General features: G+C 39.0%; 1 long non-coding RNA gene across 1 annotated transcript in view; it reads right to left on the reverse strand.

The window, feature by feature from the left end:
• Positions 1–10,978: 10,978 nt before the first annotated feature.
• The window catches only part of LOC136115048 (uncharacterized), a 36,361-nt gene continuing 31,389 nt past the window's right edge, over positions 10,979–15,950 (reverse strand). The window contains exon 3 of the long non-coding RNA XR_010653165.2: positions 10,979–14,812. This is a non-coding gene — a long non-coding RNA (uncharacterized lncRNA). The remainder of the gene's footprint in view (positions 14,813–15,950) is intronic.

Here is a 15,950-nt window from a genome sequence, read left to right on the forward strand (position 1 = left end):
TCTGAGGGACTTGTTACAGTCTCTTGTGTAAATAATACAGAGTTAACAAGGCAATTAATAAATATTTTTTAAACATTCTGATTGTGTATTAAATGGTGAAACTAAAGCAGTTCCAAAGGAAGTATTCCATCCTCAGACAGAAAAAAAAAAAATGTGCATTTTCAAATTTTGTATGAGGCATACATTTGCCTTAAAAAATAAAAACAAAGCTAATAAATTACATTTTAGAACTCTATTTAAAGACACTCATGGAGAGACTTGGGCTGACAAAACTCAGGAAATTCAAATGTGGAAGTAGAAACATAAATGTAAGAGAGGTGTAATTCATGCCATTATACCTGTTTGAAACAATTTGTGTGAGTTAAGGATAGAGTGCCAGCATAAACTTTGAATTTATTGGCTTTTGTTGCTTTAAATCAGACCCTTCACATTATTTAAACATAGGTTTTGTATTTAATATTCAGAGCGATAGAACACATACATTTGGCTGCAGATAGATACATAATTCATGTTGGTAGGAAGCATACCTTATAACACTTAAGTGGTTTATTAAACTTGTTTCATCTGATATAGGATAAATTCTGTAATTGACGACAAGTCATAGGCAGATCCTACATCTATCATATTTAAGATTACCTTATGTTATAGAAACTATTCTGCTTTGGACTCTCAAGGGCCTTTTTTTTTTTTTTTTTCCTGTAGAGAAAATACATGAAATATGTTAATGTTGTTTAAAAATGGCTTAAACCTGAACTCCTACATAAAATTAGTTTAGTGGTTTCAGCTCAGTCCCTAGCAGACAGTTGAGCGCACCCGGAAAACCATCACACGTAAGTGTGACACCAGTCAGGAGGAACAGCAACCTTCAGCAGTGAGTCTGGGGAGGCTGCGTGACCTCTTATTTTAGGTCCCATGAACTCCCAAAGTCAGAAGGGAGGTCCTATTGCACAGAAAGGTTATTCCTGTGCTCCTTACTCCCTCTCAAGTTTATAGTCCATAGTACAATTATTTGAAAATAACCCACCTATTTGATGAGTACAAATGGGAAAAAGAAAGTAGAGGACTGTCTCTCTGAGACAGTGGATTACACTCAGATATACTGACACCAGAATTTTCTTTTCTCTGTTATCTCTGTTACCTGTGTAGTTCTACCAATATTAACTGACAAGAGTCTTAGGGTGGAGGAGGCTGCAACTAGATTGTGATGTTGCAAGCATCATGACATCTAGCATTTCTCTTGTTGTCTGTAGTATAATAGATTGAAATGCTAATACACAAAAATAATCTGTTTGACTCTTTGCTCCTGCTATTGACAATTGATGACTATGGAGTGATATTTTGAGATGGAAGTTCTAATGCTAACATGGCATGTCTAAAACGAGTAGATGGGTCAAGGTGGCTAAAATTTCAAGAGAGTGACACAGTAGTGGTTAGAACTCCTGGTTTTTAAAGGATGGATAAAGGCAGGTTATCAAGACCATGAATACTGTCTAGTGTTCTTGCTTCAACTGCTGTTCTTTCTTTGTTCCTTTGATAGTCACGTTGTGCCAGCCTGGAATAATAATCATTTAAGAAAATTTTTTATCAAAATCCTGCAAATCATGCTTATCACGAGGACAAATGGAACCCCACTGCTAAGATCTCCCCATAGTTAATATATTATTAAAATACTTTCTGAGATGAGATTATCCCACTTTCTTAAAGGATTTCAATAAAGCAGCTGTTAATGTTCACACCTGAAGTGCCAACTCAGATTTTAGATGATGCAATGAGCAGCGCAGTTAACACTGTGGTTGTGCTAGTGCAAGCTCACCGCTCGTAAAGGTAGATGTGCTACATTAGTAACTCTTAAACTGTGTGTGAAATACCTCTGCCCAATCACGACTTCTGGAAGCTTGAAGACAGAAGAATGAGAGGGAATCTGAGCTATGAGTGGGAATTCTACTTTTCTTCAATAATTAGCTCTTTTCTGTGAAAAGATAAGCCAATACATATAGATTTAGTACAGGAATAGTCACAGAAAGATGTAAGTTGTATAAATCGGTGAAAGAACATCACAGTTGGGCTAGACAGGTGACATTTCTGTTGACGGTCGTATTTGTAGCAGATGCATTTTTGTTCATTTTTCCTAGAAAGAAATGACATCTTCAGAGGAAGTTCCCAAGAGTTATTTTATAAGGTTGTTACAGGCAAAAAAAAAAAAGAATGCTGCAAGCAAATATTCAAATGTTCACTTTGAGAGTCATTAAATGAGCAAACCATTATGAGTACTCCTGTCTGGATACGTAATATTGTATAGGTATCTGGCTACCCAAGTGTTTCCCTTTGCATTTATGCTAGGTTCTCTTGCTATGAGTTTTCTATTTGGCTGATTCCTCACAGTATCACAGTATGTTTGGGATTGGAAGGGACCTTGAAAGATCATCCAGTCCAATCCCCCTGCTGGAGCAGGAACGCCTAGGTGAGGTCGCACAGGAATGTGTCCAGGCGGGCTTTGAATGTCTCCAGAGTGGGAGACTCCACAACCTCCCTGCATCTCTGCAGAATTGGCTTACTCTGGTTACAATTATTCTATTATGCATTTGTTGACTTTTTTAAGTTCATAGTTTACAAGGTACAGACATTTTCAGAGATATGGGGTTTGGATCACAGGAGAGTAATTGAGTTTCTGTTTGCTTTTGCCTTTGTGCTCATGCATTTAAAGTCTCAGACCCTGAATGGATACAGGGAGCAGAAGAACCTGACATCCAGCATCAACCTGGATGGCACTGTAACACATTATTTTGTAAGCAAATGGTAAGAATGATAATGATAAAGTTGTTAGTGGAGCTGTAGGGTCTGATTCCTCAAGCTTTAATGACAGCAGTAATCCTTTTTCATATTGTAGACAGCAAAAATCTCTCAGGGGACTAGTTTGTGGAAGTAGGCTCAGACTTCAGGTGAACATTGATATTCTCTGTTAAATAGATTTTTTTTTTCTTTTCTTAATCGTATGATAATAAGAATATTCTCACATTTTGGACATATTTTAGAATGCCTTGCAGATTTCTCTAATTGATACTTAATTTATGAGAGCAAAGTAAGATTTTAGCCACTTTTGTGTTAACAGTCCATTAAAAAATCTTCAAAACAAGTTTGACACTTGAAAAAAATTTCTTAGGAAGAAGTCAGGCTGAAATCCAATGGAAACACTTGTTTCTTTTTACTCTATCTCAAATCAAAACAATGTTCTTGATATGGATGAGAGGGAGAAGGGGGTTGACCATTAAATAAACCAACGGCATTATGCCATTCAGATGTTACAATTCAGTGTTTGAATAAGGAGATGACTCAAGATAAAGCTCTTGAACGAGGAACCTGGTTGGCTTTGAGATGTGACTGGCAAGTAAAAAGGGGCTTGTAAATGTCACTCCAGTGGAAGATTCCAGTTGAAGTAAAGAAGCAAAGAGATTACAGTCCTACAGTCCTCAGTAAAGAAATTACAGTCCTCAGAAGATGTGTCCAGCTGTGATGTTGCTCCTTCCGAGCACCAAAAGAAAAGGGAAAATTTCAGTCTATTAAACAGATGAAAAGTGTCAGATGTGTTATCCTCCCAAAGCAGACAATCTTTTTTGGCTCTAAAATGAGAACTGATTAAGATAATCCTCATTTATATTGAGGAGATAGTGTAAATATTTTGCAAATAAAATACTTCAAGAATTTTTTTACTGTTGTAACAGCAGTTCACACAGATGATTCTTTTCCACTGAGATGCAGAAAACAAGCATTTTTTGTAATCTGTCTTGCTGTTGATCCAAGAGACCTCCAAAGTTAGTGTTAGAGAAACAGGCACAAATCATCTAATGCGTAGCAAATTTCTGCTGGCACCATGTTTCATACTCATGTGTGTTGGACTAAGTTTAACAACGGTAGGATTGGTTTGATGCTATTGGCTGTTGGCCCTACTCTGAGAGGTGGTGAAAGATCTTCCTCTCTCCTCTTATTTTGACCACAAAATACTCAGCAAACCCCAGAATCCCACTGGCCTCAACAGAAATGCAGAAATTCAGGACACTTAACACTTTCCAGGATTGTGCCCAGATGGGTATGACTATTCATCAGTTAGTTTTACTGCTTTTCAGCAGTTGTAAATATACACCATGATACGCCTTTTTTGAACAGCTGGAAAATTATGTTGCAACTAAAATTCCATCATTCAGCTTCCCATGGAATGCATTTTGTTCTGAGAGCTGAAAGACAATCTAAATAGTGGCTAGATACACCCTCATTTCATAGAATTTGGAGGGCTAGGATGTTGTTTTAGGACGAAGTAATTTTTCAATGACATTCATTTTACCTTGTATTTAACACCGGATTTTTATTGCATTTTATGTATAAAATACAGAAAACCAGAAATGATAATATGTTTAACATCCTTTTTGTAGTGTAATTAGGCATTCTATGTACTCTTACCTTTCTCAGTCGGACTATAAATCCTGAGGGTTTTTCCCCTGTGAGCCAAGTTCTGCTGTCTTTACTAATCTTGATGGGCTGTTACATTAGCCTACAAAGTAATCTCAGTGGGACAAATTCCTGTCTCCGATACATCTGCGTAAACTGAAAGCAAGCCTATAATTACAAATACACTAAAAACAGAATTTGGCCCAGTGATTTGAAAGGGCTGGGCAGACAGTATTTGCCCAGCATTATTTGCCCTCACACACTTTTTTTTCTTCTTGCATTCAGAACCACAGCCCTGCATGTGATAACATGGTCTCTTTAGCTTGGAGAAGAGGAGATTGAGGGGTGACCTCATTAATGTTTACAGATATATAAAGGGTGAGTGTCACGAGGATGGAGCCAGGTTCTTCTTGGTGACAACCAATGGTAGGACAAGGCGTAATGAGTTCAAACTGGAACACAAGAGGTTCCACTTAAATTCGAGAAGAAATTTCTCAGTAAGGGTAACAGAGCACTGGAACAGGCTGCCCAGGGGCGTTGTGGAGTCTCCTACTCTGGAGACATTCAAAACCCACCTGGACACAGTCCTGTGTAGCCTCACCTAGGCGTTCCTGCTCCAGCAGGGGGATTGGACTAGCCGATTTTTGAGGTCCCTTCCAATCCCTAACGTTCTGTGATTCTGTGAACATGTCCTGTAGAACTAAATAGACAGAAAAAGACTATGATGAGCAATGTTCATGACTTCCATTATTAAAAAAGCTGCTTCTTTCCATTTCCCACTGAAGCCAATGGGAACTTGATGTGTTGGAAGTGAAGGGGGCACTAGATCTCCACTACCTAAATTACGTTCAAGTGCATTACAAAGCGCAAATGGAAAGGGATTAGAACTAAATTAAGGCCATCAGCTACCACATAAGTTAGCAGAGAAGAAGATCATATCTAATTTCTGTTTATAGTCTTTAACAATGGTCTGGGAACTGGTTTTGAAGACCTCAAACTCTGTCAGATTAGAGGAATAGCATCCTCTTTTTAAAGATCTATTATGTCATAACACCTACCTGAGGTGCTTGTAGTATGGGAATTTTTTCTTTCACTAACAAAATTATCTGCCAAGACTTTCCAGACTGGTTATGCTACACGTGGTTGCAGCAGAAAATGAAAGTTACAGGCAACATGTCCAGTTGCATACTACTCTACGAAGTAGCATTTCAGCCTTTTCAATGCCTCTGCTTTTGCTATCTCAGATTGTAGGTGCATAGAGTCTAAAAACATAACCTCAAGCACTCAGAAAACATTAGCTATATCCAGCATTTTGAATTTGGCATTTAACATGGTTCTGTAGCAAAATTCACCTGAATTCAATAGGACACACTTTCTGATATCCTAAAGGACCAGTTTAGTTGAAGACAATGGAAGTTTTGAGTGAAGAAGAGATTCAGTAGCTACAACTTGAAATGTACAGTAGGAGATTTTTGAAATAAGGGATTTAACATTTTATTACTTCTAACATTTTCATGTTGTAATGTGCTTCACTTCCTTGTAAGTGACTTGAATTTTCACGAAAATTAAAAGACAGACTGCATTACAGGCTGACTTCTACATAACCACAAAACTATGACAGGATAAGAGGCTGTGCTCCACATTGCAATAGAAATGCACTTAAACTCTACCCAGAAGATACTGCCATAGCAATACAAGCACAATACTTTCTTAATGCATAAACTCATGCATTTGTTGAATTTTTCATCTACGAACAATAACTTTGAAGACAATGACCTATTCATATTCACAATACAACACACAGATAACCACTGAAGGATGATTTAATATTTGTCAAAGTGTGAACACTTTTTTTTTATTATTTTATCAGAAAAATCGACAGGTTTCCTTGCAAGATTTTCCATATAAAATACACTGTTAAGTGTAAGCTATTGCATTTATGTGTTGGAACCAATAGTGTGCATAAGCAGAGAAGAAATAAGTATCTTGCTTTGTTGCCTAAATATTAAAATACTATGGAGCATTTTTTTTGTTGTTCTTCAGAAGTCAAATTTGCACTGAATAAATACTAAACAAGAACTTCAAACTATGACTTCAGTACTAATTGTGTTTATTTACTTCTATCATGTGTACTACTAACATTTTAGATTTACCTGAGAATACCTGGCAGAACAGAACTGTTTACAGTCGCAGAATATCACTTGTATGGAGAGGTCATTGTGAATGAGTCTTTTGGCTCTTAAAATCTTGAAATGCCAGGTTTATACTGTCTTCTGTTCATAAAAGCAGAACTTTGCAAGGATCCCTGGCAGAGATTTCCTCTGGCCAGTGTATGACAAGGGGCAAGACTCCAGACGCCCGATACTCAGCAAAGGAAGGAGGAATTTTGAGTTTCTGAGCCTCTGAGATTGTCAAGAGGTGAGGGATATTAAAATTCATTTTGCTGCACTACTGCCACACTGTCCTCAGTGTCTTTTAACCACTCTGACTGTTATCATGAGACCATTGGAACTATGATGCCACCAGCATGTAAAAGCCCACTGGATTTTGAACAGTGCTAGCACAAAACTTTCACTTCTGTGTTTCAATGGAGATGGTTTTTTGTACCTTTCTTCTAATTAGCATATTGCTGCTGCTGAAGGTAGCAAGCTGATTTTCTAGGAACATGTTTTTAAACGTTCCATTTATCCTGAATGCTGCAAAATTTCTCCTACTTTCATGGTATGAGAGTCAAACTTCTGGTGAAAAATTTCATGATAGTTATCAGCAAGTCAGCTGGTACACATCGAAAATCTTAGCCACGCATTGTAACAAAATAATTATACAAGAAGGAAAACATTGATGAGCAATCTAAAAAAGGATAGCCTTCAAAAGTAGGTAAGTAGTACCATCAAAAACCTTTTATATTTGTGTCTTATTTTCTGTTTTAAATGCCCTTAGTAAAAATTGAGCTCTATAGAGAAATATACCTGAAAGCTTTACCTGCAAATAAAGAAAGAAATTAAGAAACAAATGTAGCTGTTTATTTTTTAAATAAGAAGGAAACAAAACAGGTGACCTTTTTTTTTCACTTTATCTTTGTTCATTCAATTTACAACAAAATGATGGCTAGCCAATATGTGTATTAATTGCTACATTTTAAAATTCAAAATATACAGTATTGCTGTGGGTTTTTTCAGTGCAAACGTTATGTTATTATGAAATCATTGCAGCATATCATATATATACTCTAACATATTTGTGTGTAAATTACAGAATCTCAGAATGGTTGGGGATGGAAGGGACCTCTGGAGATCATCTAGTCCAACCCGCCTGCTAAAGCAGGTTCACCCAGAGCAGATCACACAAGAATGTGTACAGGCAAGTCTTGAATGTCTCCAAAGAAGCAGACTCCACAACCTCTCTGGGCAGCCTGTTCCAGGGCTCTGTCACCCTCAAAGTAAAGAAGTTTTTCCTCATATTCAGATGGAACTTTCTATGCTTCAGTGTGTGCCCATTGCCCCTTATCCTATCGTTGGGCACCACCGAAAGGAGTCTGGCCCCATCCTCTTGATACCCACCCTTGAGATATTTCTAAGAACTGATAAGATCCACTCTCAGCTTCTCTTCTCCAGCCTGCACAAACCCAGCTATCTCAGTCTCTCTTCATAAGAAAGATGCTCTAGGCCCCTTATCATCTTTGTAGCCCACTGCTGGACTCCCTCCAGTAATTCCTTGTCCTTCTTAAATGGGGAGCCCAGAACTGGACGCAGTGCTCCAGATGGGGCCTCACCAGGGCAGAGTAGTGGGGAAAGAGAACCTCCTTCTACCTGATGGTCACACTTTTCCTGATGCACCCCAGAATACCATGGGCCTTCTTGGCCACAAGGGCACATTGTTGACTCATGGTCAACCTGTTGTCCACCAGAACTCCCAAGTCCTTCTCCGCAGTGCTGCTTTTCAGCAGGTCCACCCCCAGCCTGTACTGGTGCCTGGGGTTGTTCCTCTCCAGGTGCAGGACCCTACTCTTGCCCTTGTTGAACTTCATCAGGTTCTTCTCTGCCAAAGTCATCCAGCCTGTCCGGGTCTCACTGAATGCCAGCACAGCCTTCTGGTGTGTCAGCCCTTTCACCCAGTTTGGTATCATCACCAAACTTGCTGAGGGTGCACTCAGTCTCTTCATCCAGGTCACTGATGAACAGGCTAAACAGGACTGAACCCAGTACTGACCCCTGGGGATCCCACCAACTACAGGCCTCCAACCAGATGCTGCACCATTGATCACAACCCTTTGGGCTCTGCCATCCAGTTAGTTCACGATCCATCTCACTGTGCATTCACCCAGCCCGCACTTCTTGAGCTTGTCTATGGGTAGGTTGAGACAGTGTCAAAAGCCTTGCTGAAGTCAAGGTAGACAACGTCCACTGCTCTTCCCTTGTCTAGCCAGCCAGTCACACCATCATAGAAAGATACAAGGTTGGCCCAACATTATTTCTCCTTGCTGAATCCATGCTGACTAGTCCTGATAACCTTATTTTCCTCCACATGCTTGGAGATGACATCCAAAATGAGCTGTTCTATTACCCTTCCAGGGATGGAGGTGAGGCTGACTGACCTGTAGTTTTCTGGGTCATGTTTCTGTAACAAGGACTGCAGATGCAAAACCACATTGAGATGTCTTTCTTCAGCTGATGGCTTTTAAGAGCATCCATCAGGTTATCTTTGTGAAACTGCCACTTGTATAGGATTCTTGATGGTTTTTATTTGTCTAATTATTGTATGTACCATATCCGTTAAGAAGGAAGCTATTTTGAATATCACTTCTTAAAAGCAACTTCCTCAGTTGGGACACATAATTATTACTGCCAGTTCCAATCCTTCAGCCAGGATGGGATGTCAGACTTCAAGTAGTTTTATCTATTTATGTATTTGCCTGAACGCATGCAACAACAAGGTACATGTTTTATAATCTGCCTTTAAAACCAGACTAAAACCCAGCTGAAATGTTTGTGATCGATTTGGCATAAGGCTGGCAGAGACACTGCAAATGCAATAGGTGTTCACAAAGGGTGGCCTGCTGGCAGACAGAGTTTTGTACCAAAAGCTGCCCAATGCTCTCACCTCCAAAGGTCCCAACTGCATCAGTACAGCATGTACATGCACTCAGGAAGAGACAGAGGTTCACATTTCCCACTGCATTCTCTGAGGACAAAAATATGATAGAACAGTATGAATTAATACAAGCCATACCATTCAGTGATGAGAAAAGGCTGTTTACAGTGCTTGCTAGCACATGTAACTGGAAATGCTGAGTAGACTGAAGATGGAGTGTCTGTCATAGTTGGAGACAGCAGCTGGAGACTGTGATTCTGCTGCAGAATCTCAAGGACCCAAGCCACATTGTACAGATGTGTATCTCAGACCTTTACAGGCTGCTGTAGTCTGAGGTACAACCCACATCACTCGGAAGATCTGTATGCAGTTTGTCCCACAGCAGCGCAGATTTGTACTAGTAATTCAGCGTTGCTGAAAATTACAGTAACTTGCGCATTTTTCAAGAGATATTTGTGGGATGAACAAGGTACAGTAACAGAGTGCGGCTCCACTGAAAATCCTGCCTGCCTGTTCCCCATTCCCTGTCTCACCTTCCTTGTGTGCCAAGCCCTGGCACTCTCATGGATTCACAGTCAGGGGCACACAAGATTCTTAAGGAGTGTCCAGGTGATTCTCTGCTTCATACCTGTGTTTAGTGCAACAGGTCCACTGCACTAGGAATAATGATGGAAAGCTCCTGCCACACAAAACTGCCAGATCTACAGCAGGTAGTGTATTTTAATTTGCAGTTGAACCTTGCCTCTAACTGCAAACTGTGGTGCCAGTTACCCTGTTCTTCAGAGTACAGTTCAGCGCAGACAGTTGCTAAAGGAGCCTTCAGGCAGCAGTTGCAGGCAGGGTTAAAGGAAGAAGGAGGCTTTTCTCAGCTGATTCATACCCCTTCCTGCTTTCTGAGAGCAGCTGTCCGCTTAACAGACTGAAATTGTAGATGGAGGCAAAGAAAGTACAACAGGGCCTGAGGGGGACAGTGCAGTTGTTGCCAGCAGATGAGAGCATCGCGGTGTGACTCAGGTAGGAATTCCAACTCAATCCAACCTCCCACCCAAAGCGGTGAAGTGTGGGAACCTCCTGCAGTGCAGAGGACTCATGTCAGGAATTCACACTGTGTTTCATTTCCATCTATGGCATGGTAATCAAGAAGATTTACCTTCCTTTTATTTCAACAAGATACCAGTAGAAATAAGCCAAACATACATTTTAAAAATCAATTTTCAGGCTGCAGCCTATAAAATGCACATTTATATTTTTTTTTTCTCAGGAAATCTGAGCTACACTAATTATAATTCTCATTATAATTACTTTAAGATTTTGAGGAGTAATGGAAAAATATTTTTAACTGTTACCTATTTCTTATTAGGACTGTGACTGAGTCAGACAGCAGTGGCTGTACAACAATACGTTGCTGGCCTACTTTTTCTTTATTTACAGATGTTCCCCAAACGAGTTTTCTAGTCTGGATATTTTTTTAATATTCACAGAACACAGTCAGAAGGGATCTTACAAAATGCAGGATAGTACAAGACTATACCCAAAATCTCTACAGAAATTATATACAGACACTTCGATAAAAGTACATAAACAAGGGAATGCTGAGGAGGAAATAAATTTGTGTTTTCCCATTATGAAACTGAAAACAATGGTGGAAAATTAAAAAGTTTAAAATTGGAAAATTCAAAATAGATTTTTATTTATATGATAAATAATTAGAGTGTGGGACTCATTGCCACCCAAAGCTGGTAAAATTAAGAACTTGGATAAGACTTTAAAGGGTCTGGTGATGTATAGAAATAAAGACAATGCAGAGGTCATCATGGGTAAAGTTGACCAAAACAAATGACTGACTAGAACACCCTTTTTCTTCATAGCTTTTAACAATTAAAGAAGATACTCTTTGCCACTCTCTGTAATACCAGAGCTGGAGAAACCACATTGGGTCAGCTCCAGCATGACAATTCTAATTTTATGTTTGTCTTTATGAAAAATTTAATAAGTGTCTTGAAATTAGTAACTGCAAAATTATATCAAATGAAAGAGGGAAATACCAGTTCATGTAGCATGATAATGATAAAATTCACTGTTAGACAAGGTCATAGAGCCAAATGCTGTGGCTGAGCTTTATTAAAATCTAAGTAAATATATGACCAATAAAAACTTTTACAGTGTTGCGTTCTAACCTTGGGGCAATCAAATTTTATGTGGATCTGGACTAGTTGCCTTCAAAGTTCTGTATTTCACAAGTGAATTGGAGTTGTGGACTATCAGCTATTTTGTGTATGAATGGGCTTTGTTCTGTGTTTCTGCAGCTCAGCACTACCTGCTGTTAGAGATAATAGGATACAGAACCCAAGGAACCAACCAGCTGCTGCCAGATATTGTATCTTGTATTCTTATGAACTGGAGGGCTCCAAGAAAGGAGACTATTAGAAGCCACAGCCCAGTCAAATTAACCTAAGGTACCGTATTTCTTCCTCCCTTTCAAGGGGAGGAAATTACACATTTGACTCAAATTGCATACATTTCTGATGTTTACTATAAAAGAGGAATGCATTTTGTTGGATAAAATAATCTTACTTTCTTACTGTTGTCTCCCTTCATTAAAAAAAAAACCTTCCTGATTTTGACCATCATTGCAATCAGGAGATACCGGAGTGGAATTCTTGCACTGTTTAAGGAGAAGACAGTATTTTAGTTAGATGAAGTGAATGATCACTTGAATTTCCAAAAGGGGATATATGTGCACTGTGTGAGAGTAGACTGGAGTGGTCCGGCCATCAGACTAGATGAGCGTTGTAGGTCCCTTCCAACTGGAACTATTCTATTCTATTCTATTCTATTCTATTCTATTCTATTCTATTCTATTCTATTCTATTCTATTCTATTCTATTCTATTCTATTCTATTCTATTCTATTCTATTCTATTCTATTCTATTCTATTCCCCCATAGCTCTGTGAGTTTATTATGCTTTGCAGTAAAAAGAACAATTTAAGAAAATTGTTCTTCTACATGCTAACAAGTGTACAGACAAGGTAAAGGACATCACAGAAGCCAAGTTCTGCTTAGATGACACCTGTCATTGCATCATGGTTACATTCCATGCTGAGCACAGCTTGATAATGGAAGTGGAAGGTAAAAAAGAATCTGGGATGAGTAGCTGAAAATGTAGGATGACTGAAGATTGCATAAATTCATCAGAATGTCCTATGATATGGCAATTAAAAGGAATTTAGTTTCTCAGACTATCCAAGAAAAAGCTGATTATTATTTTACAGTATTAATGGAAGTATACTGTTAGAATCAGCATTTTCCACTGAAAGTATTTTTTTCTTCTGCATGAAGATCTATTAATGAATTTTCTGAATTATTTCATAAACTATTATTTTCCTTGCAGAAATACTCAGCATGGACACCTGCAAACTGAGAAGAAGGAACAATGATGTATGCGAAAAATCTTTTAAAAATGTGAGCTGTAAACACTGTACTATGTTTGCATGGATGTTTAAGTGAAAACAGATTGGTCAAATAGTAACTAAGAGCAACACTTTCAGCTGCTAGAGGTAACAGAAGTAGAGGAGATTTGAATAATAATTCTCAACTTTAAGTGTGTACAAAAGATAATACAATCTATATCAAGGAAATCTTGGAGTTTTCTTATTTAACTGTGAATGATGGTGTACAGTTCCACATTTTCACTGTTTTCTCTCTCAGTTCAAAATATTACAGAGCTTGAGATTATTGTACAGAATTTGTTTCCTCCATCACATTTTCACCATGAAATGATAAAAATGCAGTAGATTTAAGTAATGACACCTGTCATGAGCACCATATTTTAATAGTAAGAAATTGTTGATGTTTTAAATGTATCGTCATGGAAGTAAATTAACTCTACTGAAGGCAAAGATAACATCCCAAGGAAATCTGTGCATATAGAGCAGTTCTACATTCAATATTATTTCTCTTGGCATATAACTGGCATATAGCTTGTTTCTTCCACATGGTTTTGAATGTATTGTATATTTGTCCTTTACTGTAACAAGTGAGTCAGATATTTTCATGTCTCACCACAGATACAGTAAATGAACAGATGTAATTGTATTCCATCAGTTTAAAATCCAATTCTGATCTTTGTAAACAGAACTTGAGGCATAGGCATGTGTCTAAGGTCATTAAATTTACTGCACACGGTGACAGACAGAAGTTCGTGTTTCTTACTCCTTATTCTTCTGTGTTTCTTATTCCGTGTCCTAATTCAGCAAAGCACTTAACTTGAGTGCTTGGTCTTAAACAAGTACTTAAGTCTTTTCCTGCCAGAGGTTTGTTTTGTTGGGTTTTTTTTGTTTGTTTTTTTTTTTGTTTGTTTGTTTGTTTTTTTCAAATTAGTGTCCAATTTCATCAAATAATGATATTCTCTAAACCCTCCAAATAAGCTAGAAGTTTATCAGTCTGGATTTTCTGCCAGAACTCAGCACATGACTTTGTATATAACATGGGTCTCTTCTGGGGAGGTTTAGGAAGACAGTGCAAAGCAGTTGCCAACAAGCCATATCAGTTATCCTTTGCAACTAAGCATCTGAAGAAAAACAATTACCTGCCTCAGTTTAAAATAAAAGACAGTGTGGGCCAAATAATGAAAGAAGTAGATGTCTTATTTTGCCAGACAAGACTAAAATAATCTAGGACTAATCTAAAGCTGCCCAGGGCATAACTTTGCCTGTTTTGGAAACTACTGTCTTAATTGAGAAGATCTGCTACTGTCATAAAATTTTTCTCTTATATGCAACAAACAGAACCTGTTTCATTATGACAAATAGAGGAGAAATTCTGTCTCAGAGCTTATCAGGACAGAATTTTCTTTTATTGTAGTTATGTTCGTTTGCCATGCTAATAATCACCAAGGACAGCTGTCATTTGTTATGTAATTACACCCAGTATGAAACAGAATGTCTTGGTTTTGTATGGTTTGGAGGCGGTCACTTAAAGGGCAGCAACAAAGGGGATGGAGGATCTCTCCTCACAAGGACCTACACAGACAAGACAAGACACAGCAGATACAAGCTGCACTGAGAGAGGTTTCATCTTAAGATATGAAATTTTTTTTGCAGTGAGAACAATCATTCACTAGAACAATCTCCTCAGCGACGTGGTGGAGTCCCCTTCGTTGGAGGTTTTCAAGATGTGACAGGACAGGGTGCTCGATAATCTCATCCAGGGTCCCTTTCCCATGAAGGCCTGGACCAGATGATCTTTCGAGTTACTTCCAGCCTGGGCTGTTCTGTGATTCTGTGATTCGAAGAGATTAACACAAATGTTTAAATTGCTAGAAAGTGGGTATCTCTTTCTTTGTATAATGACTAAGGATTTAGAAATTTAGAACTTGCACATGCTCTTATTTCAGTGCTCTCTTGTGAAGAATACCATAGACCGGAGGTGTCTAGACATCATTGTATAATTTGATGCATGTCTGCCACTTGCACAGAAATCTTCCACAACCACAGTATACCATTGACTCTGAACTGTGACCCACAATGCAGAAAGACTAATCTGTAATTACAAAACTTGGTACATAATTAGATTTGACACCATGTTTATGGCATTATTTTTTGATCTCTTCATACAGGAAATGTCTATGCAGTCCTAGTTTAAGGTCAAAATTACTCTCTAAAAGAGTAAAATAATTATCAAAATACTGATTCTGCCTGAGCTTTTGAAATCCACCTGATACCCCATTTAGTTTTATTGCTAAAATTCAGTTGTTACAACATACAGAGTTGAAAAAGTTAACTCATTTGGATTTTTTCCCCTTCCTCAAATATTTTCTGTATGTTTCTTTTTATTTAAAAGCAAATTTAAAAATACTGCCATATATTCCATTGGGGCCCTAATGGCCCTGACAGGGCTCATGGGCCCTGCCCAGCCTCCCCCAGGGCTGCCCCTACCCTGCCATGTCAGCCCCAGGGCCTCTCCAGCCCGCCCAGCGATGCTGCAGCAGGGCCAGCCTCCAGCTGCCCTCAGCCCTGCCCAGCGGGGCCCCGGGGTGATGTCCCAGCCTGGACCTGCCCATCCTGGTCCCCACCAGGTGCCTGATGGCTGGGATTGGGGCTGACCCTGCCTGCTCCCACCCTGGCTGCCCTGCCCTGGCCTGCTGCCCCAAGTGCCTGGGCAGCACCTGACCCTCCCTGCGCCCTCATAGATTCTCCATGTTTCTTTAAAGTATGCTTTGTAGCTTGTCCTTGTCAAATAAATACGAAACTTCTACCATCATTTATGGACTTGATGATCTCAAAGGTCTTTCCCAACCTAAACAATAGTGACTCAACACTTCCCTGAGCAGCACATTCCAACGCTTGATAACCCTTTCGGTGAAGACAATTTTCCTGATACCCAATCTGAAGCTCTCCTGGTGCAACGTGAGGCCATT

Source organism: Patagioenas fasciata, chromosome Z, assembly GCF_037038585.1.
Source record: "Patagioenas fasciata isolate bPatFas1 chromosome Z, bPatFas1.hap1, whole genome shotgun sequence".
Classification (NCBI taxonomy): Eukaryota; Metazoa; Chordata; class Aves; order Columbiformes; family Columbidae; genus Patagioenas; species Patagioenas fasciata.